Source organism: Gopherus flavomarginatus, chromosome 15 (genome assembly GCF_025201925.1).
Source record: "Gopherus flavomarginatus isolate rGopFla2 chromosome 15, rGopFla2.mat.asm, whole genome shotgun sequence".
Taxonomy (NCBI): domain Eukaryota; kingdom Metazoa; phylum Chordata; order Testudines; family Testudinidae; genus Gopherus; species Gopherus flavomarginatus.
Window position 1 is genome coordinate 7805034 of NC_066631.1, and position 23115 is coordinate 7828148.

The 23115-nt window shown below is 45.1% G+C and overlaps 1 long non-coding RNA gene across 1 annotated transcript in view; it reads right to left on the reverse strand.

The window, feature by feature from the left end:
* Positions 1-212: 212 nt before the first annotated feature.
* Positions 213-23115, reverse strand: part of LOC127034912 (uncharacterized) — a 35539-nt gene continuing 12636 nt past the window's right edge. The window contains exons 2-3 of the long non-coding RNA XR_007769520.1: positions 767-943; positions 213-403 (exon numbers count right to left, since the gene is read on the reverse strand). This is a non-coding gene — a long non-coding RNA (uncharacterized LOC127034912). The remainder of the gene's footprint in view (positions 404-766; positions 944-23115) is intronic.

Below are 23115 nucleotides of genomic sequence, written 5' to 3' on the forward strand. Positions count from 1 at the left end.
TAAGATTTTATAGACATGGCTCCACCAAGACTACATGCGGCTACTGAGGTGTACGAATGTAAGAGTAGAACAAAGCTGTTAGTTTCGGCCAGTCCCTCATTTCACAGCTTCTGGCCATGGTGACAGGACAGAAGTGGAAGGGGTAAGAAAATCTTTCTTGACAAGCAGACAAGCTGATATTCAGCTGAGTTTACTTCACATAAGGTGGCTGTAGGAAGGAGGTACAACCACAAGGAAATCGATTGAGACTCACCCACACATTTCACACTAGGGCTCCAAGCAGGGATCTAATGCACCAGGAAAAGGCTGATGCCCCGAAGAATGCATTTCAAGTATGTCTTCCAGGGACGAATTTAATCCACATCCCAATAGTGATGGTCCAGTGCACTGATTGCTTCTTCACCTGTCAAAGGGATAGATTATGTTCAGAAAATAATCCAGATTGATAAACCAAACTCCATTTTTTATGTGCAGGGAATGTCCTAGTCCTGGACTCCTAACTCAGACAAAATTCCCAGTGAGTTCAGTGGAAGTTATGCCTGCATAAGAAGCCAAGCATCTGGCCCACTGATTTTAATGGATGCTCCATATACTAATCTGTACTGAGAACTCTATAGATCTAGAGTGCAGAACAGCAGAAAATTGGTGTGCCTCATGAATTTATGCAGCAGTGACTTTCAGTGTACGTGCCCATTGATGAGGGCAGGTCTCTCAGCCTTCCAAGAGCCCCCCAAAGTAGAGCACTTGCTTTATAAAAAACACTTACATTTACACAGGACCATGGACAGCAGTTCCTTGTTCCAAGACTGTGTGGAGTAGCCTAGGCCAAAGAAGTGGGTTCCCTCACATTCTGCCCATCTCAGTCCCTGGCTTTCAGAGTTCTCCACTGGAAAGCAGTATTGAAAGGTGTGAGTCTAGTGGGTCCCACCTTCTGTTTCTTGGGCTGAAACAAAATATCCAGAAGATTCTGACAAAGGATGTCCCATGCAGCTGGATTTTCTACATCGACATACCAACAAGATGGAAAGGAGAACTTTATTCCCATCAGGAGATCACTACACCCCTTTTTGTAGGAGGAAGAAAGACCACTTACTATGTTCAGTCCCAGCCAGGGTTCTGCAGCAAACTGTGATAAGTAGCTTTTGTTCATTTATCAAGGGTTGATACTATTGTTTTTCTCTACATGTCCATCTCTGGGCAACTTTTATTATACTGCTCCCACTTACACCATTCAAACAGCCCATCAGCCAACCTTCACTGGCCTCCAGGAGATGCTTTCACTGAAGAGGGTAGGAGCAGGACTTCGTGGGTGGAACTGTGGGAGTGTCCTATAAGACTTTTCTTTCTCTCAACACCTAAAGGTCAACAGGAAGGTCAAAGAAACAAGAGTGAAATGGCTATCGACACTTGGCATGGAAGAGTCACGGTTTTCAGGGCAGCTTCTGCACACAAGTGGCTGAAAACCTTAACCATAAATTGAAGGATGGAGGAAAGAAATGGGGGCAGGAGGAGAGAAAGAAAAGAAGGGAAGGTTGATGGACAGTCGGACTTGTTGAGGGTGAAATCAATTAAAGTGCATCAAATCCAGAATTCATGCTTTTTCAAAGTGACAAATCTGTGCTGGAAATTGAGAAAGACAAAGAGAGAATAATGTCTTTGACCTCCCGGAGACCGGCTGTTCCTTCCGTCAGAGGAGCCAGGACTGAAGTGAGATGCATTCATGATAAATTATAACAGCCAGTCAGCCACCTTAAAAAAGAACGAGGTGAAAAGGTTACAGAAGGGACCCAAAATGCATGGAATTCAACCAAACATCAAGATAAATCAACTCAGGCCCTGGTGTATGCGTGCCAGGCCTGCATGGCTAATCTCAATTTGTCAGTCTTGTTATCTAAAATGTAATAGACACACACACATCTTTACAAAGACATCAGAAAATGTTGTCACTGGGGAATGAGTCACTCCAGCCTTATAAGACTAATAGAGCTAGTGACAAAGAGCCTTGCCATCCTATTGGTGGATACTGCTGGAGGGTAAGAATACTTCTCTGGTGCACAGATATCCTTCCCCATCTTGTGTTTGTTTCATCTTATATATATGTATTTTAGGTTAAGATTTTCAAAGATCTGGACGCCCACTTCCCATGAAAACGAATGGGAAATGGATGTCCAACTCTCCTAGGTAGCTGTGAAAATCTTGACCTGGATGTCTGTTGTTTTCCTTTTATACTTATACAACGTCTTCCATCTGAGAGCATCAAAGCACAACACAAACATTTGTTAATTAGGATGGAATTCATGTTTCCCTACAGATGGGTAAACTGAGGCACAAGGCAGTTAACTGACTTGCCCAAGGACACAGAGTGAAATAGTGGCAGAGCCAGGGAGGAAACCCAGTCACCCTGACTATCAGTACTCAGCTGAAGGTGCTCACAGACTCTTCTTTTCCAAATATATTTTGGTTTTCATACTGAGACTTACCAGGAAATATTAACTGATCATCCCTCAACCCCTGATAATCTTTCATATAGATTCTGCTCTCAGGAATAACATGTGGTCAACCTGGCTGGGGAAGGCACAGAGAAGAGGTGCTAAGATCAGAGTACTAGAACAGTCTGGAAACTAGACTTTTCCTTTCCACATTTATTATTTGAATATATTCTGTACAATCTTTTGAGAAAACAAAATGAAAGGCAGATTTTAGAAGCCATGGATACAATCCCAGTTCTTTCTGAGACTGTAATATGCCAGGAGCCTCAGCTTCAGGAGCAAATGGGAAGCATCAAGGTCAGCATGTAGGTAAAAAGGAATTGTGCTGTATTTTTAGAGAAACTTCTCCCCTCAACACTAAGGAGGCACTATCCCCCTTAGCTTTGTGATGGGCAAGGAAGAAAATGCCCTGGGCATATTCTGGGAATCCCTTGGCCAATCTGAATTTGGTTTGCAGATATACCATCCTCAACCAATGAGTTTTTCATGGTTCTCCCCAAAACCATATGCTGGCCAATGTTCCTCCAAAACCCTGCTCAGACTCACCTCAAAACTGAATCAGGTTTGGCCCAGATTTGTCTGAAATTTAGCCCATGTTCATCCAAAATCTGGCTTCAGTTTGGCTTAAATTTACCCCAGCTTCATCCCAGCCTGGACACTTTTGTCCAATTTGGGAGTGGAGATTGTTATGCAGCCTGAAAAAACAAGAGAAACCTGATTTGAGGATGCACCACTCAAGCGTCTCATGCTTTAACTCTAATTTCAATGTTTGGAACAATTTTACAATTTGTGTGTTTATGTAGAGCCTACCTGAACTTCTTTGGACGCCAAATTTGAAATTTCACAAGGACAGGCTTTTCGCTGCACTTGGATCATATTGGGAATACTGGGAAAAAAGCATTTTTAATGGTGTTTTTTCATTTCCACAACAAACCAGGAATTGCGGCCACACTTGACCTTATTTTGAAATTAAACATTTTTGAACTTTAGAAACATTTTCACCCTTGCCAATCCTTTGACACAGCAACACCCCAAACAAAATGAAACCAAACTAAATTCAGAAAACGATACGTTCCTCCCAACAGTGGGTTCTATCATGAAAGGGCACATTTTATAGCCAGAGGAGTACTGTCCAGGGAAGATCTCCTCCTGGTTCCATATCCATAGTTTGGAAAAAATACCGTGACAGCCTTCCAAATAATCCATACCACATTTTACATGAAACCCAATGCAAGTCAGGACAGGACACTTATGCATCATCTAATTAGTTCTGCATATGCACCAGGCAAGATACACGCAAATACAACCATCAATTCTTTTACCTTAATACAGAGTCTGTCTTGAGAAAGGACTGAGTATGTGCTTCAGGTTTGAGTCTATATTTATTTATTTCACCCATCTATCCATAATGTTATGATGATTGTTTCTTTCATGAATCCCTTCACAGTTAGTTAGTGATGGACATTACCTTGAGGTCGAGGCCAAAACAGGGCATTGACAAAGGTTCAGTTGCGCAATGATCAACTGCACTTACATCACATGCTGCTCCCAGCTGGCACAGACCAGGGCACCCCTGCATGGAAGCTCACCCCATTAGCACCCCATCTAGTGTTGTGACCGGACTGGTTGCAAAAATTTTCATCCAACCTTTTTGCTGTCAAAACCAAAAAGTTTCATCGAAATGTGTCGCTCTCAATGAATTTTTTTGCTGGGAAGGTTTATCTAATCCAGGATGGTATTTCTAGACAAAACTAGAGAGAGAGAGAGGGACACCTCTCTCCACTCCCCAAGATATCTAGCCTGGCACTCACCTGGGAGACCACGTTTAAGTCCCTGCTTTGCCTAATTCAGGCAAGAGCTTGCACCGAGGTCTTCCCCATCCCAAGCAAATGCCCCAAGTCCCAGTCTAGCATGAGTCTCACACACTCTTGGGCCCAATGAATATTGAATTAGTTCTATAAAGTGGAACGTTTCCTATAGAGAGAAAATAATCTATATGCCCAGGTTTAAATCCCTGCTCCGAATTTTCTGGCCTGAGCTAGGAAACTACAAGCACTGCTGTGTGGAATCTCCCAGAACTGGAGTTCCAACTAGCGTTAATGTAGCTCTGCTTTGCAGATGCTGACACCAATGGGGCAAAGCTGACTTGGACATCACTGCTGGAGTCCCCTTTGGGATCCTCCCCAGCTCAGCCCTTGGAAAGCAGTGGCAGTCGACTGACCGACACCCCCAAAGCCAACACTGCTGTGTTCTCCTTCACGGCAACCTTTTCTGGACGGTCCCTTCCCCAAAACGGCATGCATCTCTCCTGGAGATGCGAGCTCACGTCAACAAATTGTTCCCGACACTGCCCTGCAGCACTTTCACTATGATAGGCTATTCAGAGTGATGGGACACACTAGTTAGATCTCTCTGTGTGTTTATCAATCCCTTCGCAACCATTTTCTTGTGTAAATCCATCAAAACTCTTTCTTCAAGCTCTGCGGGAGCAGTTAGGAGCCCTCTCCTCAGAGGATCCTGACATGCCAGTTGAATTTCTCCCTCCTCCTTGTAGAAGTTACTGTTATCAGCAAGCAAGAGAACTGGCCTGCGCAGCACAGAAACAGCAGCAGCCATGATACAGTAAGTGCTCTTGAAATATATGGGCCTTAAAAGACGGCTGCTGAGAGATCTCCTAAACCTGGGAAGGGGAGAGGAACGAGAGCCCTCCTAACCCTGGACAGCACAGGAGAGGATGGAATGAGTCCAGTGACGAAACAGTAAGAGGGTTGAAGTCAAAAGGAGTGGCAGGTGCTCTGTCATGCCTGATTAGAGAAACACCCAAAATGTGAATCCTTCTCTCCTGAGTGTACAGAACTGAACCAGGAAGCTCCCGAGAACAGCCTTTCCTGGCGTATTTTGCCATATTTGCTTTGTGCCAGCGTAGAGACAAACATGAACTATCCACATATCTATTCAGTTGTGATTACATGGGAATCACCTATCTTTAACCAAATGGAACATTTCAAAATCCAGAAGAGTGTCTCTGTCCCTACGATTGAATAACTTGTGCTCTAGCATCTGATGTCGCACGTCATAAGGCCAGATTAAAAAGGACTAAATGGTAAAATCAAAACAGCTTCAGTGGGAACAGTCTGGTAACTAACTCTTAACCCTAGAGCTCCACATCATAGACATCAGTGGGGGATAGGGGTGGGGGAGAAATTCTTAAGGGCCAGGCAGACATTCGTAAGGTTTAGGATTGAAATGTGCCCATTTGTACAAAAGACTTGCAGCCTCTTTGTTTTTCTTTCTGAATTGCGCCAAATTGTTTTCATTCACTGCATGAAATCCCCCATCTTCACCTTTGCAAAATGTCGAGGTCCCCCCCCGCATCTCTCTTCATTCCTTTTTCATTTCTGTGGGTTCCCAAATAACTAGAGGTGACAGAATTTTTTATTATTATTTAAGCCGGGAGATGAAATTTGTAAATTGGAAAAAAAATCAAAATCATTCTCATAACTCCATCATCCTGCCCATTTTTCTCGTCATTGGTTCTAATGACGACCATGGTCTTTTGATTGTTAGAAAAAAAAAAACCATCAAGGAGTGAGTGGAAACATCTCCTCTTCTGATCTCAGATACTGGGCTCCTCAGGGCTGGTGCCACGTATGGGGCTAGGGCATCATGTTGAGATCTATCCCATAGCAAGGGGCAGTGCAATGTTGGGCTGACCCTGGAGCAGTCTGGCAGGAAGACTGTTGACTCAGGGAGTCATAGTCACCCCCACAGTCTCCTCAGTTCAGGGAGGGAAATAAACGGTGACAGGTCTTGTTGCAGTATAATCTTCCCAATGAGTTGGCATAACTATGACAATGGGCAACCATGAGTGGGTGGAGGTAGTGACTCTGCCTGAGTGCAGAAAGCTGCATGCGAGAGAGCAAAGTGGCTTCCTTATGCTCCTTGTACTCCCTTGTGCCCATACACAGACCAAATCATGCTCTGGCCTATCAGGACTAAGAGTCTAGTCTTGCTCCCACTGGATGCCCAAGAAGAGAAGTTGGCCATTGCTTCCAGTGGGAGCACGGCCTTGGCTTATGAGCAAAATGGCCCCTGCAAGGCAGCGGCTTCCAAGATGCTGATTTGATTGAGGAATTTTATTTTCCATCAGGAAGTGCTTTGTCATGTGAATCATTGCAATCCACCACTAAGTCAAATGGGAGCTGCCATCTCTGATGCTCAGATCCCACATTAGCTGGGAAATTGAGGAGGAAGGATCCCGCTCGGAGCTGCACTTAGAATTCAGCTTGTGTAATTCACCATTTTCCAACTCCCAGAAGCCTTGACTTGTACAGATCTTGTAAAACTCCTGTAGCTCTAAGCAGCCTCCCTCTTCCTCCCCCATCACCTCCCCAGTCCAGCTTCCTATCCCACCCCTGTGGGATACTAAATCTTTCACTTGCCATTTTCCTCCAGTCCAAGAGGATATGAAATCTGTAGTTCCTCAGCCGAGCTGCCATCGAGAGCCATGAAATACAACAGGAAAAGGATGGAAAGGACCTGCATTCACTCCACACACAGTCACATAAGGGCAGGGATGGACAACCTATTAAACAGAGAAAGCAGCAGCTGCCAAGGACACCATGGTGTGAGGGAGGTGGGGGAAGGGGGACATGAGGAACTGCATCCTAGCACACAGTGAAATCAGAAGGAGAATTATCCACCTCAGGAAGCAGGATAGGGCCCTTGTCTCAGAGCTCTGTGTGGGAAACTGACGCTAGCTGGGAATATATTCTTCTCTTAAATTTCTTATACAGTTTAATGCTGGTGAAAAGTACCAGGCTGATAGCTTTGGGAAATGAAGATTTATTTATCGACACAGCAGTTTGAAGAGGAGGGTGGGGAAAGTTTCCCAATTCTGCCATGCAATGTGCCTCAGACATAATCAAGGAGGGAGGTGATGCTCCTTGGCAAACAAATATACACTCAACAGCCCTTAGCTGGTTACATTTTGGCTTCCCTCTTGAAAACTACACTGAAAGCACTGGGCTGCATTCTGTGGTGATTCCGGAACTGCAATAGCAAACCCCTTCTTGGTTGAGGGAAGAGGAGCTAGAAAAAGGGAAGGTTTGGCTAATTTGTTTGATTAACATCTGCAGACAGAATATCACTATATGATAATAATAATTCTATTGTTATTCGGCCTTTTTCATCAGCTTACTATGTGCAAATATAAAATAGAAAATTGTATTTCATACATACATATATAAAGACATGCATATTCATATAGATAAGTGCTCTGTAGGTCAGTTATAATATGAATGTAAAAGGAGATCACAACTATAAAACAGGTCATCACTTTGAGTTTAATGAAATTACTCAAGATTTACAATGATGTCAATGAGAGCAGCTTTTGGCCTATGGTGTTCATCTTCAAAGGTCCAACAAGAGCTAGCTTGCAACTGACTACAGTGGGGACATAACCAGCCTTTAGCTGTGCATATCCTGGCTTAGTAAAACCACACTGAGTGTGCTCAGTACAACAAAGTTTTCTAACTTTGGTAAATCAGAAGTATTTCCCACCCTCCCACCCCCTCCCCCAAAGCAACCCTACAAGTACAAGATGGTGCATCTAGAAACAAAGACCGTAAACTGCATTTACAGGATGGAGGTCTTTGAAAAGGACTGATGGGTCGTTGCTGATACACTGAACTTGAGTTTTATCTCTGTTTATGGCACTGTTGAGACCACTACTAGAGGACCATGCTGGAGAGGGTTACAGAAGAGGTGAAAGACCGATCTGAGTTTTGGAAAACATGCCGTACTATAGCAGATTTAAGGGTGTCAATCTATTCATCTTATTGAAGAGGAGGGAAAGGGGAGACAATCATGGTGCCTAAGTTCATGCATATGGAGAAGAGCTCTGATTTTAGACAGCTCTCCAGTTTAGCAGACAAAAGCATAACAAGATCCAAAGACTGAAAGTTGAAGCCAATCTCAATGTGAAAATAAGGGTGTATCTTTTTTAAAAGTGAGGGTACTTATCACTGGAACAACTCACCGAGGGATGTGGTGACTGGCCATCACTTAAAGACTTCAGTCAAGGTTGGATATCTTCCTAAAAGATCTGCTGCCATTCAACCACAGTTATTGAGCTTGATGTAAGAATCATTGGATGAAAATGTTGTGGCCTCTGCTATTCAGGAGGCCAGACTAGGTGATTGTAGTGACTCTCTCAGCCTGAATGTCTATGAATAATCTATGAACCTGTAGACCTTCCTCCTTCACACCAGCCAAAGGAGCAGTGCAGAGAGCAGATCGCACTGCACTCTCTCACTTTGTGTGGTAGTGGCCATTTTCCCCAATGTGGGCCTGTGTCTAACAGACACAATTGACCTTAACTGGGTCCTTAATGACAGCTTCAGAAGAGATACTTGAATATGTGCTGGCACAATTTGCATAGTGTGTGTCGGAGAGGTGGGGGCACGTACTGAAAGCCATTGAACAAAACCCTGTATATGATGGAAACCAGGATGTGGTTACATCCCCAACACCTATGGACACTTGTGAAATGGGGTGATCGTCATGTTGGTCCCACAGTCAGTGAAACACACTCACAGACATAGGACAAGAGAGACAAAAAGCGACTCCTTGCTAAGGAATACATTGGGATGCAGAGCAGTTAGCATCCCTTCCAGTCACCTACTGAAGGAACGAGATGAGCTCACTAGTAACCGGTAGTGTTCTGTGGGCTTCCATTCTGTTTCTTCCTTGAACATGACAATAGGCCATTTCATGGTGCTGAGAGCCCCCAATCCCCACTGCAATCACATGGCAGGGGTGATATCTGCTTGCTCTGGCTGTAGCAGGACATTCCCCTCCGTTCTCTCTCTCTCTTCACCTGCTGTTTGCATTTGCTTTTATTTCTTAGTCCCCAGCATTCTTGATTCCCAAGCACTTAAAGATACGAGTTAAGCTCTAAACTCCCTTGGGCACCAGGAATGGCCGTTCACATTATTCTCTTCCTCCACTGTGTCCCTGTCACAGGGTGCTCTACTACCGCTGGAGCGCCTCCTTCTGGCCACATTGGGGGTTTAGTTCTGCCACACAGATGCCCCTTCCTGCAGTGGCAAGCTGTCACTTTCTCTGCATCTTGCTCTCTCGGGATGCAATTGCTCTCGCTTCGTGGCTTGGCCATCTGGCCAGGTCACCATAGTCCACCCTTTCTGGGGTAGCAAAGTCTCCCACTGTCCCAGGCAGTCTTCCCACTCATTGCCCCTTAACGGTTCCACTTCCCCGGTGGCTGGAAGGGGAACTCAGGCCTGCCCTCTACATGGGTTCCAGCCCAGGGACCCTACAAGAAGCAGTACAGTCCCGAACATTACAGCTGTATCCCTGGGCTACTTCCTTCCTTGCCTTCACTCACCCTGAGAGTGACTGCAGCCTTTCTCTGCAGCCCTGAGCTTCTGGGCTTTATACAGACCTCTCCTGTTCCTGTCCAGCGGAGCCTCATCTCTAATTAGTCCTTGCTCCCTGGCTCCTCCAAGGCCACCTTAACCCCTCCAGGCCTTGTGTGTGGTGGATACCCTGTCACAGTCCCCCTTTCCTCTGTCCTTTCCTTCCGCTCACTCCTTATTGCCACCAGCTGCCTGCTGCCTCAGTCAGCCCTCATCCCCATCCTCCATTCCAAAGGGACGGTAGCACACCCCTCCCCTTCCTCAATTGTCTCCGCTGTGGATGTTTATCCACCCAGAGGGTGATAAATACATCGAGCCTGTCAGTGTCCTCCTGTAGCTTTGGCTGGACAGAGGTGCCCCCCTGCTGGGTGACATCACTTCCCAACCAAGATGGATGGCTTTCCCCTGACAGAGCAATCGGTGTCCAGCCGAGACAAGTGGATGGTGGATGTTAAATGGCACTTAGGCCTGCTGGGGGGCAGATGGGGGCGGGGGGAGGGAAGAAGGGGTTTAGTCCTGTTCAAATGTTGCTGCTCTCATTTGCTCTCATGTTGACAAAGGGACTGACTGGCTCTTCTCAGTCTTCTTGCCATAGATTTTCTAGGCAGAAGGCAGTGCAGAGAAACCAGAAATGTAATGTCCCCATGCTCGGCTCAGGATAAGCATCGTTATAGCTCCTATGCGAGAATGGTACCACAAAGTGCAGCTTTTGGGGCTTAAATGTATCGGTTGACATGAAGCCAAGAAAAGTGAGGGATGGGGAAGGGGAAGGGAAACGTTCCTGTCAACGTTCTTGAGGGTGAACACTTGAGTTCCCACTGGAGACCAATTTGCACAGAGTAGCTCTGCGCTGCCCTGCTTGATATGAACGAGTCTATGGAACTACACCTGGTCAGGGGATTGGTTCCATGTCCCATGCACATTTTTGAAGAAATTAATTTTTTTTGTCATGGATTTTTGGGGAGTTTTGTCAATATCTGAGACGTTGAAGTAAAGCATGATGTGATGTGTCTGATCTCGAGAACTTAGGCTTGTACCATCGCTCTGTTATCCTAGGACTGAAGCTACTGCCCTAGGGAATGTCTGCACTGGAGACATGGTGTAATTTCCATGCTAGCACCGATCGAGCTAGTGTGTTAAAAATAGTCATGTACCCATGGCTGCATGCGGAGCAGCACTGGCTAGGGGCTCTGAGAACATATCTAGGGTCTCTGGTGGGATTGTACTTGGGATGGATTGCCTGGCCCATCACCCATGCTACTATTTTTATCACACTAGCCTGATCAGAGCTAGCCCTTGTATGTCATTCTGATACTTTCACTAAAGAATAAATTAGTGAACTTACCACTGAGGTAGACCAAGCAATAAGGTAGATCATTTGAGGCTTCTCAATCTTTACTCTGGGATTTTCAAAGGAACTGTTGAAATCATTTTCATATACAGTACACACAGCATTGTTAAAACCCCCTGAAGTCTCTTTGGTCCATTGTTCTTGAGGCTGATCTGTGAACAATGCATTCATTTTCCATGCTGTCTAATAAAGATGTTTCTGTCCCTGAATATTATAGCTGCAGTGTATTTAATGGGGAAAAATAGCTATTATCATCATCAGTGGTCCAGATGAGTTTCTTGGCAATGAGAATGGTAGTTATTTGAGCATTCAAACAAGGCCATTATTACTTCCAATGTATTTTTGAGGAAATTATTGCTGTTTTAACTCTAATCAGCACTCAATCTCAGCAACACCTCATTTAAAAGCACAAAAGCTTTCACTCAACAGACCATCTCGCCTTTCCCCCCTTTTAAATAGCTGGACAATTAAATATATCTCATGACACTTCGCCACCAGTTTCCCCACCAGCCAGAAAATGCATTCTGGGTCTTTGCATTAGCGAGATTATGATATTAAAGAAAAAGTTGGAGGGAACATAAGCAAGTGAAAGGAGATCTATTAAGATTATATACTTGCCCCATGTTAAAATACTGTACCATTTTAGGGGTAGATTTTTCTACCCTAAGGCCACGTCCAGACTAGGAATTAAAATCGATTTTAGATACGCAACTTCAGCTACGGGAATAACGTAGCTGAAGTCGAATTTCTAAAATCGAGATACTCACCAGTCTGGACGGGGCGCCATCGATGTCCGCGGCTCTCCGCGTCGATTCCGGAACTCCGTTCGGATTGATGGAGTTCCGGAATCGATGTAAGCGCGCTCGGGGATCGATACACCGCGTCCAGACTAGACGCGATATATCGATCCCCGAGCAATCGATTTTAACCCGCCGATGCCGCGGGTTAGTCTGGACGAGGGCTTAGTCTCATCTACCTATATGGCCCCCAACATGTTAGCCCTTCATGATCCTCAGAACACTCCTAAGAGGAAGGGAATTATTATCCCCATTTTACAGAAGAGAAACTGAGGCACAGAGTAGAGTAAATGACTTGCCCAAAGCCATAGATTCATAGATTATAAAACCAGAAGGGACCATTGTGATAATCTAGTCTGCCCTCCTGTATAACAGGCCATAGGACCTTCCTGAATTGCTTTCTGCTTGAAACAGAAGATATCTTTTAGTAAAACCTCCAACTTTGATTTAAAAATTGCTAGTGATGGAGAATCCACCGCAGCCCCTGGGAAGCTGTTCCAGTGGCTAATCACTTTTGAATTTGACTTCTGGAGACTTAGTATTCAAGCCTGATTTAGGACAAAGCAAGTGCAAAGTTTGACAGTCTCATTCTAGAACCTGATCTTATTGCTTACACCACAAGAAAGATGGTGGCATCTTGTAAGACAGCACTGGAGCAAACGTGTTAAGGAACAATCCTGCATTAGCATGGTCATCATGTGTTCGCAGGCTAAAACCACCCAAAACACTTCCGGTCAACTCCCATGGGATGGACAGACAAGTTCTTCCATGACCCACTAAGAAAAAAGCCCCAGAGCAGCTGCAGCTGGCAAGGGGGCTAGGAACCCTGGGATATGACAGCATGCAGTTCACAGAAGCTGAAGTTCTGACTTGGGTAGGTGTAGAGCAGTATGGTTATGAAGCCAGGGTTTCCAATGCAGCGTGGACACTCAAAGGCAGGCTCAGAAGCTCAAAAAGTCTGCAGACAAGGCTCACAGAGACCTAGGCTTAGTGTGCTGTGTAGAAACACCCAGGAGTGGCAACAGGGTTTTTGGCGCCCTAGGCACAGGGCCGGCTCGCTGGTCCCGCGGCTCCGGTGGACCTCCCACAGGCGTCCCTTGGACCTGCCGCAGGCATGCCTGCAGATGCTACACCGGAGCTGCAGGACCAGCGGACCCTCCGCAGGCATGCCTGCGGGAGGTCCACCAGAGCAGTCTGCCACCCTCCCAAATCCTGGTGCCCTAGGCAACCGCCTAGGTTGCCTAAATGGAAGCGCCGGCTCTGGAAATGCCCCATCAGTTAATAGACTATAGATCTCTAATTCCAATGGTTCTATTCATCTGTTGGACTTCTGCATATGAGGCTCTGCTGTCTCTTGAACAGTGAGTAGTCTTCAAACACCATTATTCAGAGGCTACTATTAAATTAGCTGCTAAGCCCATGAGGTGCTGAGTACCTCCTGCAAGATGCCAAGGGCCCTCAACTAACATGGGCCGTCATGGGCATTTGAAAGATGGAGTCCTCAGACCTCACAGATAACAACAGTCTTAGTTGGTGAGGATGAAGCAAGACTGCAGGGCCCTAAACAGGTCTTTGAGTGTGACATATATGTACACACAAACACACACACACACACACACACACACACACACACACACACACAGCCTCCTTTCTACTATAATGTCCAGAAGATAGAGATGCCAGAAAATTTTTCAGAAATTATTCCTGAGCATCTACATCCCAAAAGATGAAGGGGTCCAAAAGAGGTTCCTTCCAGATCCCCATATCTTTAATTTTTCTAGAGGACCCCAGACATACTCAACAGAAAGGGAACTCCATTTTTATCTCCCTTCAGCCACACTCTCCCATGTCTAGCAGAAGAATTGCAATGACCGGCAATGATATTTGTGATGGGTTGTAAAGAGTTAAAATCCTGCTCTCCCCCTGCTCCTTATTGTTTTAATTGACTGGTCTGATGATCTGACCGCTTCTCTGATACACATCAAACGCCTGCCTGTGAAATACAGAGCATGTCAGCCCCTCGAACAAGGGTCAACCTGATTGTCAATAAGACCATCAATCAGCTTTGCCAGAGCGATGGGACCCATTCCAGGCTAAACGCATCAGATGCAAATGAAACAGCCCAACTGATAAAAGCCCAGTATGGGTGCAAGGGCCGGTGGCTCGTGGAAGGGTCATTGGCGCTGCAGCCAAGGAACGGCAAACTTCAAACTGGGAAGAGACTACAGTGAGCAAACAGGAAAAAAAAAAAGTAACTGTCACTCCAGAACAAACAAGCTAAGCAAAGGTGAGAGAGGTACGCACTGCAGGGAGTCAACAAGTGAGACTATGGGGAGGTGTCCTTAATGGGATAAACAACTAAGCCTACTGATCTAGCATGCATCCGTGTACAAAATTATTATCCCCATACCTAAGGAGGAACCTAAGGAGGAAATAACCTAAGGAGGAAACCTAAGGAGGAAATAACCACTAGAACACAAGGGCTTTCCAGAAGCAGCAGGAAAGAGAGACATAATGAACTCAGTCCTCTTATACCATGGAGGAAAGTCAAAGCCTCCAATGACAAACCACTGGGGTAAGCCTAGCAGGGAGCCCTTACCCTACTCATTCTGAAACGCCATAGGATTTGGGTTCCCCTAGCTCCATCATGGCATAGCCTACGGGAGGGGCTAGGTCTGTTCCAGGATCCTGATGTCGAGAATTCAGGGGGGAATGTCTAAGATGCACACACAATCCCATAGACTGCACATACACCATCATACAGACGTGCCGATGCTCATCACATATATACACAATCACACAGGGGTACACCCACACATAAATGTACACAAAACATACATACTAAATTGAAGATGGTGCTAGAGCATAGTATGGTGTTTGGACTGGGGGACCATCCTTGGGGATGGTTAGAAGTTTCTGGTATTTTGCTGTTTGGGGCTGTTCCTCTGCAAAAACAAACAAACAAAAACCCAACAACGTTGATCACACATGCACACAGAAACAGGCATGCATACATAATCACACAAGCACATATGTTGACCCTGACGTACATCTTATAGGTGCATAATCACACAAATACATATGCATAAGCTTGCCAACACATAATCACACCTGTACACATACACCTTCATGCACCTCTCCCACATTCCCCTGCTCAGTATTGAGAATTCCCATTTCTTCCCATGCCCCACAATCCCTTCAGCGAAGCTGTCTCTTGTTATGACTGTCAAGCCAATTGCAGTAATGGCTGTGTGCTAACTTCACACCCTCTGCTTCTCCAGCCCACCCTCACCTGCACCTCCTTGTGGTGCTGCTCACGTCCAGTGAGACAGAGGTTGGTGAGGCACAAATATTTGAACAATCGCTGGGGGTAACACATGGTGCACTGGCCTTCAGGGACATGCAGCCAGCCTGAAAGTTTACCCTGGAATAACAAACAGCATGGAGAGCAAAGAAAAGGAGAAAAAGGCAGATAAGATAAAAAGAGAGTCACCATGCCAAATGGAATAAAATCAACACAGGCAACAGAGAAAAGAAATCCCGAAAGATCATTGAATCCAGGGGCAGCCTAGTCCATCAGAAGAGCTCTTTTAAAAGGAGGGTTGGGGGGACTGGTCATCTCAGGAGACTGATAATGGTACACAGAGCTCTTCACCTCTTTATCTCCCCCGTGTCATGTCCATAGTGAAAAAAAATTAATGTCATCTGGTGACCTATCTAAAATGATGAGTTTGTGGCCTCAGCCAGGTTTCCTGCGAGTGGAAAGTTGCCCATATCATGAACCCACAGTCACAAATGGAACTTGCATCAGACAGTCCAGGACTGAATGGGCTGAAAGCCTGATTTTCCCATTCACTCCACATTGTGGGCCTTCCAGAGCGAGGCAGAGGCCCATGGGCATGGTTGAACAGGCTGTCCCATGAACATCGGAAGGGTTTCAAACGCTGCTGCTGGGAATTCACCTTGTGTTGTGGATTTGGAGATTGCTTCCTCAAGGGCAGAGACGGCCCAATTGTAAGGGTTTCTTCTGCCATTTGAGACATATCCCTCAAGCATATTCCACACTTGTCGAGCTTTTAATCCATTCATCTGACTGATTTATAAAGCATCCGTCCCGTGTATCAAGGCGCCCTGCTGAATGCAATGCACACAATGATGAATCCAAAAGGAGGAAAGGAAAGGAAGTCTGACCTTGAAAGTGCTAAGAGAACCACAGGTGTGAAGAGCGTATGGAAAGGTGTCTCACCAGCTTGGGACCAGATGGGAGAAAGCCCTGTCCCTGGATGTTGCCCAGAACACTGCTGATATAGCAAGTGATAAATCATATACCAAGTGTAAAGCATAAGAGAGAACATACCGCATTATATAGGGATGAAGGGCTTGCAGGGTGGAGAACTTTAAATTAAAAGTTCATATTGAAAGTTCAGATGTTCTCCTTATGTCAGTCTATTCTCATCTGTTATGGGAAGGGAGAGCCAGAGCAACTCCCTAAGCTAAGGAGTAAGAGGAGAGTCTGCATGCGTTAAAAAAATCCAGGGTGCAGTTCAGTTTGGAATAAGCTGTATTTGAACAGGGAGATGCCATGGACCAGAAGAAGTGGTGAACAATCGTGGGGCACCTCCGACTCTCTGTAAATGGGAAAAGGAGTCACAAAAAGTGAAGCGAAAAAAGAGGAAGGGTGGTCTAATGATTCAGGCACTGGCCCAATATTAAGGAGACATGGGCTTCGTCCCCAGCCATGCCACAGAGTTTTTGCACAAGTCATTTAGGGCCTGATCCAAAGCCTACTGAAGTCAATGGGAGTCTTTTCACTGACTGCAAAGGGCTTTGCATCAGGCCATTCATCTGTCTAGGCCTCGGTTTCCCCACCTGCAAAATGAGCATGATAATCCTTCCTCTCTCCTACTTTCTGTCTTGTCTATTCACATGGTAGGTTCTTTGTGGTAGGGCTGTCCCTTACCATGTGTCTGCACAATGCCTAGCACAATCTGGCCCCACTCTGACTGCAGTGCCTGTAAAACAAACGAACAGGAGACGAACAAGTGAACAAAACAGGCAGTTCCTGGGGCTAATGTTCAATACACTTTCTGCATCCAAAGGACACAGACACCTGCAATGTGGCGTCTTCCTCAAGCTGTATGGACCATTACGTTACCCCTCCATGAGAAGTGTAGGTTTTATGCTGATTGCTAGTTAAAGCTTTATATCTATGTGGACTTTCAAATCCAGTTTATGACCTGAAAGGTTATCCATGACCTTGACTCCTCTTATATTGTCCATCTTCTCATTTCTTACCTCTCCAGGAGTATCTCCCATCATGGGAGAAGGGAAATGAGACCACTGGAGAATTACGCTGTCGATAGCGTTCAGGTGCCCCATTCTGCGTGTAATCACCAAATTACTGCCCTGACAAATCTATTTGATCCACAGCAGAATTTGTATGTCTTCCTGTGCTGTGAATCTATGTAACAGAACCAAGAGAATGAGGAATTCTTACGAAAGGAGAGTGACACACAGACCAGAGTACAAGCATACGGGACCACCAAAGATGGCCTTAAAATTACACCATCCAGCTCCTTATTTGGCCCTGTTCTGAGGAACCAGAACCTCAAGGAGCATAAGCCTTTGCCTTCACCCGGGAATCTTGGCCTCTGTTTTATAATGTCCCATATCTCCACTGACTTCCTGCAAGTGACCTCTTCCAGTAAATCATGCTGGTCAGCCTCCCTCCCTCCTGGCAACATCCTGTTCTTCCCTTAAAGTAAACTCCCACTCACAATCCCAAGGTTTGATATTCATCTCAAACAACTTCCTCTGTGAACTCAGCTCCCTTCTCTGAGCCACCTTAGCTCCCATCTCTCCAGAATGGCTGCAGTTCAAGAAACACATGCAGAGGCCTCTGACTCCTTTCCCATATTAAGCCTGTCCTCTTGCTTCCCCCATTTTTCTTACAGGAAGAGATGCCCATCTTCAGAGAAACACATGCAGCTACTCACATGGGACTCAGGTGTGATTTCACAAAGGAAAACTACTAAAGCTACGTAAGAACATAAGAATTGCCATACTGGGTCAGACCAAAGGTCCATCTAGCTCAGGATCCTGTCTTCCGACAGTGGCCAATGCCAGGTGCCTTAGAGGGAATGAACAGGTAATCATCAAGTGATCAATTCCCTGTCACTCATTCCCAGCTTCTGGCAAACAGAGGCTAGGGACACCATTCCTGCCCATCCTGGCTAATAGCCATAGAAAGAAGGACAGAAAGACAGAACCACAGACAGAACAGACAGACAGACAGACAGAAAGATGCAATTTTATCTAACAACCACACTCTGAAGAGAAGTCCACACTAAACTTTTTTAACTCCCTTAAAAAGATTTCAAGTGATGGAGAATCCACAGGGGATGTTGTTTTCCATACCCCAAACCTTCAGTCCTCCCTCCCTTCCACACAGGGTGGGACGGGTGGTTCCATCAACACACTAAACCGTCAAAACTCCCTGGATCCCAAACAAGGGGGAGAGGAATCTATTATCACCATTTAACTTTCAGAAACACCCTCTATCACACATAGGAAGTGTTTTCTGTATGCCACTAAAATAGTGCTTGATCCAAGTCTCACAGAAGTCAAAGGAGAGATTCACAGTCTAGAGGGACCAAACTGGCCCCTGGTGTTACTCTACTGGCATCTCTCTATCTATTTCTTTGTGTATCTATTTAATTTTTTGTGCTACATGCTTCCCTGTGACAATAGGTTTGCAATAAACTTCCATGGGCTTAGACTAGGGATACATTTCCCCCCATATATTTTGTGATTTCCCTATCCATCTCTGAACTGCTACTAGGTAAGAGTGCTCCACCCTAGGGCGACAATGTGCCTAGAACTACACAAGTTAGAATCTCTCCAATCTCACCTGAGATCACCGACACTTGCATGCTTAACTTTCCAGTGTGCTTTGAATGTGTAGTACATCATCCCCCTTTCCTGCTCACCTGCTCTACGGTACATCTTCCTCCTGCTCTGTCTTCATCATCATCACCACCTCATTCCACCCTCAACCCAGCCCACCTGCAGCCCACTCATCATCTAATTGACTTGTCTAAATCTCTTTCAAGGACTGGTAACAGATGGTTCCTCATCTGTTCCTGACCCAAGAGGAACCTTGTGGATTGTCCTATGTTCACAGCTCCTTCTTTTCTAAATACACAGGTTACTGACTAATTCATTATTAGTTAATTAGATTGTGAGCCACTGATTATCCTTAAGAAAAGCAGCAGCAAACAAGCATATTTCCAAGTCAGGAAGGGAATCAGCAAATACAGATTTTAGTCACAAAAACAAAGTGGGTAAGTGAGAAGGCATAGCAGTCTCCTAAAATGCCCTCAGAGTTTACAAACTCATCTTATTCCATAATCCCCGCCTTCACCCCAGCTCCCTGCCCTTGTCCTCTATTTCCTTATCAGCCATGTCACTGACATATGTACTTAGCCACAGTTATCATCAGCGGCACATAAACAAATGGCAGGTATCAAAGAAACAAGGCCGTGGACTCATCAGAGACAAGTGACATGAGCAGCCCGAGCAGCCCAGTGTCTCCAATTTCTAACAGAAGGGAGGAAAAATACAAACCATCCTCACACAGGAGATTTGTTAGTTTGGCCATCACATGCATGTAGTTCATTTCAAGGCGAGCCCACATATGTTGCGAGACAATCTGTCACTTTTTCAAAATATATTAATATATATCATACAGCTCCTCCGTATAATGTGCAAACACTAAGCAGCTGGCAAGAGGGCAGTGGTGATTTAATGCAAGAAAACTGTGCTTTGCTGAAGGGGTTAGGGGACTGGATAACTAGGGCTGGAACAAGAAGCCTCTTTGACAAAGGTGCAGAGTGGCATCTTTTCACACAATTATATGTGGGTCACATTAACCTCTGCGTGGCAGGATTCCCCTGAGCTGCTTCGGTCTGCATGTCGCTGCAAAGAAATCAAAGCAGCAATCCTCCTTTTTAGCTTTTCCTTTTCTTTTTGCCAAAGCATAAGGGAAGATGACAAGAGTGGGGAAAAAGAGGAGGGTCTCCGCTCATCAAACAAAGACGCCGGCTGTTGGCAGGAATGCAGCCCAGATCGAGCCACAGCCCAGATCTGATTTTGTTGGTGAACTCAATGGCTAAGTCCATACTTCAGTATCCAAGTTATTTTCATTAATTAGACAGGTCAATAGAAGGGCTCATCTAAGTTTTCAAGCAGTTTTAATGGAATCTGCTGGTATTATTCAGACACATATTTACATCCCAGCAGACTTACTTAAGATTCACAACTTCAAAGCCTATTTGCAAAATATTTGCATTTATTTCTACAGCTAGCTAGCTAGTTTTCATAGGCTTTTCGATACAGTAATTTTTCTTTTTTTTAGGTACAGTGGAAATTCACAAATACAAATCTCATAGAAACCACCATACTCCATTAAACAAAAACAAATGCCTCCTTTACTAGCTCTTCCTTCAGGAGGGCCCAGTTGTTCTTAGAAACGTGCATTGCAAATGTATTAATCTGACAGCTCCATTATTTTTTTGAACAGCTTAACTTTCCATGACATTTTTTTCTCCCTGTGGTGCTCTGGAAGATTGTTCTTTTAATTGATTTATTCTCTCACCAGGCAGTGTATCATATTCCTCTCGGACACTTACAATGGATTCCTCTGGTGTACAGCTAGTGCATAGCCTTTTGTACTTCACAGCAAATAGGATTTAAATTCTGCGGCAAGATTTCCTAGATTGTGTGGCACTCGGGTGAGGCAGACTGGAAATTCGGTGTGGCTTCATTTACATTAAAATGTGGAAGTTCACAATGAATTAACTAGGGAAGTTAATAATATACTCAGAGTAGTAACCTCTGTGTTACTTCAAGTGACATTAAATTCCACTTATTGTAAGCCACTCCCACATTTTCACTTTTCAATCTGCTGCAGGTTTTTACATTGGCAATGCATGACTTCCTGGCACAAACTGGAGAGAGGTGGTTTGAAGTTTGGGATAAGCACGTTAGTTGGGCATTTCTGCTAAAACGATCAGAAGTGAGAATTAATGCCTAAATCTAAATGGCCATCTTTAGGTTTCAGAGTTAACATCCCCATTATGATGAACAGGGCAATTCTCACCTCTCAGTGTTATCGTTTAAGCAGACTAAGATGATAACATTGTACTGGTTTATACAGACGATAGATACTTTTTAAAAAGCTTAGATTCTGTAGCAAATTCTGCAGCCATAAAACTACAGACTACACAGGGACTAGAGCTGTATTTACTTATTTACTTATTTGCATTAACGTAGTGTCTAGAGGCCCCAGCCTAGAACTGGGGCCACATTGTGACAGGCATTGTACAGCATAAAATGAGAGACTCTCATGGTATGAAGAATGTACTGCGCATATCCTATAATGCAGCGAGGATCATGCAACCTGAATATGAGCATGAACTCCCTAAATTAATCCCTCCGGAAAATCCTTTAAGTTTTTCCTTTGTTCATCTTTTTGAGAGATTTGGGCATAGTGCTGACCCATACAGGGGGTGAGGATTCCTGCAATCCATTTCTGGATAAAGCTACTGACTTTCTACAGAGCGACAACTAATCGCTGGCAACACCCGAGGAATAATTATAAATAAACCAAGACATAGCGATCAGCTCACAGGGAATTCACACAAAAAGTGAAAGCGAAATGCACTGAATAAAGCGTTTGTGATGAATTATTTGCCCATGTCTATTTATAACCTTTGCTTGATCACCATTATCCATGGGAGAATTCTCATGTCAACCTAGCTGCCATCTCTCAGGGAGGTGGAGTACCCATGTGGACGGGAGAACCCTTCCCACTGGCACAGGTGGTGGCTTCACTGAAGCACTACAGCTGCATTGCAGTGTTTTAAGTATGGGCAAGCCCCAAGGCCCAGATTCAGCTAAATATGTGCTGAAGTTCTTTGCTAAAATAGGGATTTAGGGGCTGACTGTCTTCTCCTGTGCACTGGTGTAAAATAGGAGTAACTCAGGTGAAGACTTTGGGACATATCATCTGGCATAAATTGGCTTCGATGCAACTGTGTCATTTTACACCACCCGAGGATCTGGCCCACTGGAATGAAACATACATAAAATTAATATAGATGAGGGTAAGTCTTGTCTTGTGCTAGTGAATAACTGACCCTCAGAGGCCTATATTGTTTTCTTTTGCACCAAAAGCAAAAAGCCTTCTGATCTGGAGGGCTAAGTCAATCAAACTCAGTGCAAGAATGTTGCTTATTGGATCAGAACCAGAACATCCCCCCCCCCCCCGTTTTGCCACGTGCAGGCAGGAGCTGCCTGTCACTGAGACCAGCAGTGCACGGTAGGTTTTTCCACGTAAAGTGATCTGAAACCCACGGACTCACATGAACCCATCCAGATGTCTCAATGGGTCTGTGCTGACATAAGGAGCGAACACGCTCAGCAGAGATAATGAGGTGGGGGAGTGGGGTCAGCCTTGGGTTTTTCTCTGACTCCTAGTCAGTTTGGAAAATGCATTTTTCAGTTCATGTTCCGCTTTGTATTTTTCAGCGGGAAGTGCTCCTTTGGGTTTGGGAGGCATTAGCAAAAGCCAGTGATGCTGTCTGAACAAGCCTACGGCAAGCCTGCAAAAGCAGGCCTGCAACGTGTGCAAACATACTTCACCAATGCCACATGCGTGTAGGAAGACTGTACATCCAGAATCACACCTGCCATATGCACATGTCAGCCACATGCTGTCCCCATGTCTTATGCTTGCCAGCATGCTGCGCACACATGGAGACACATACACGTCACATTCCGACAAGTCACAGACATGCTGTACATGTCACATGCATGGAGACATCTTGTACAAACATATAGAACCCCCACCATGTGCGCATGTGTGCACATATACACGCAAAATTGACAAAATCCAGCGTGACCTTCCACATTCTACCTCTCCTCCTTGATCCCCAGCCCTGTCCTCTCCTCCTCCCTAGTGACTGATCCTGAAAGCATGT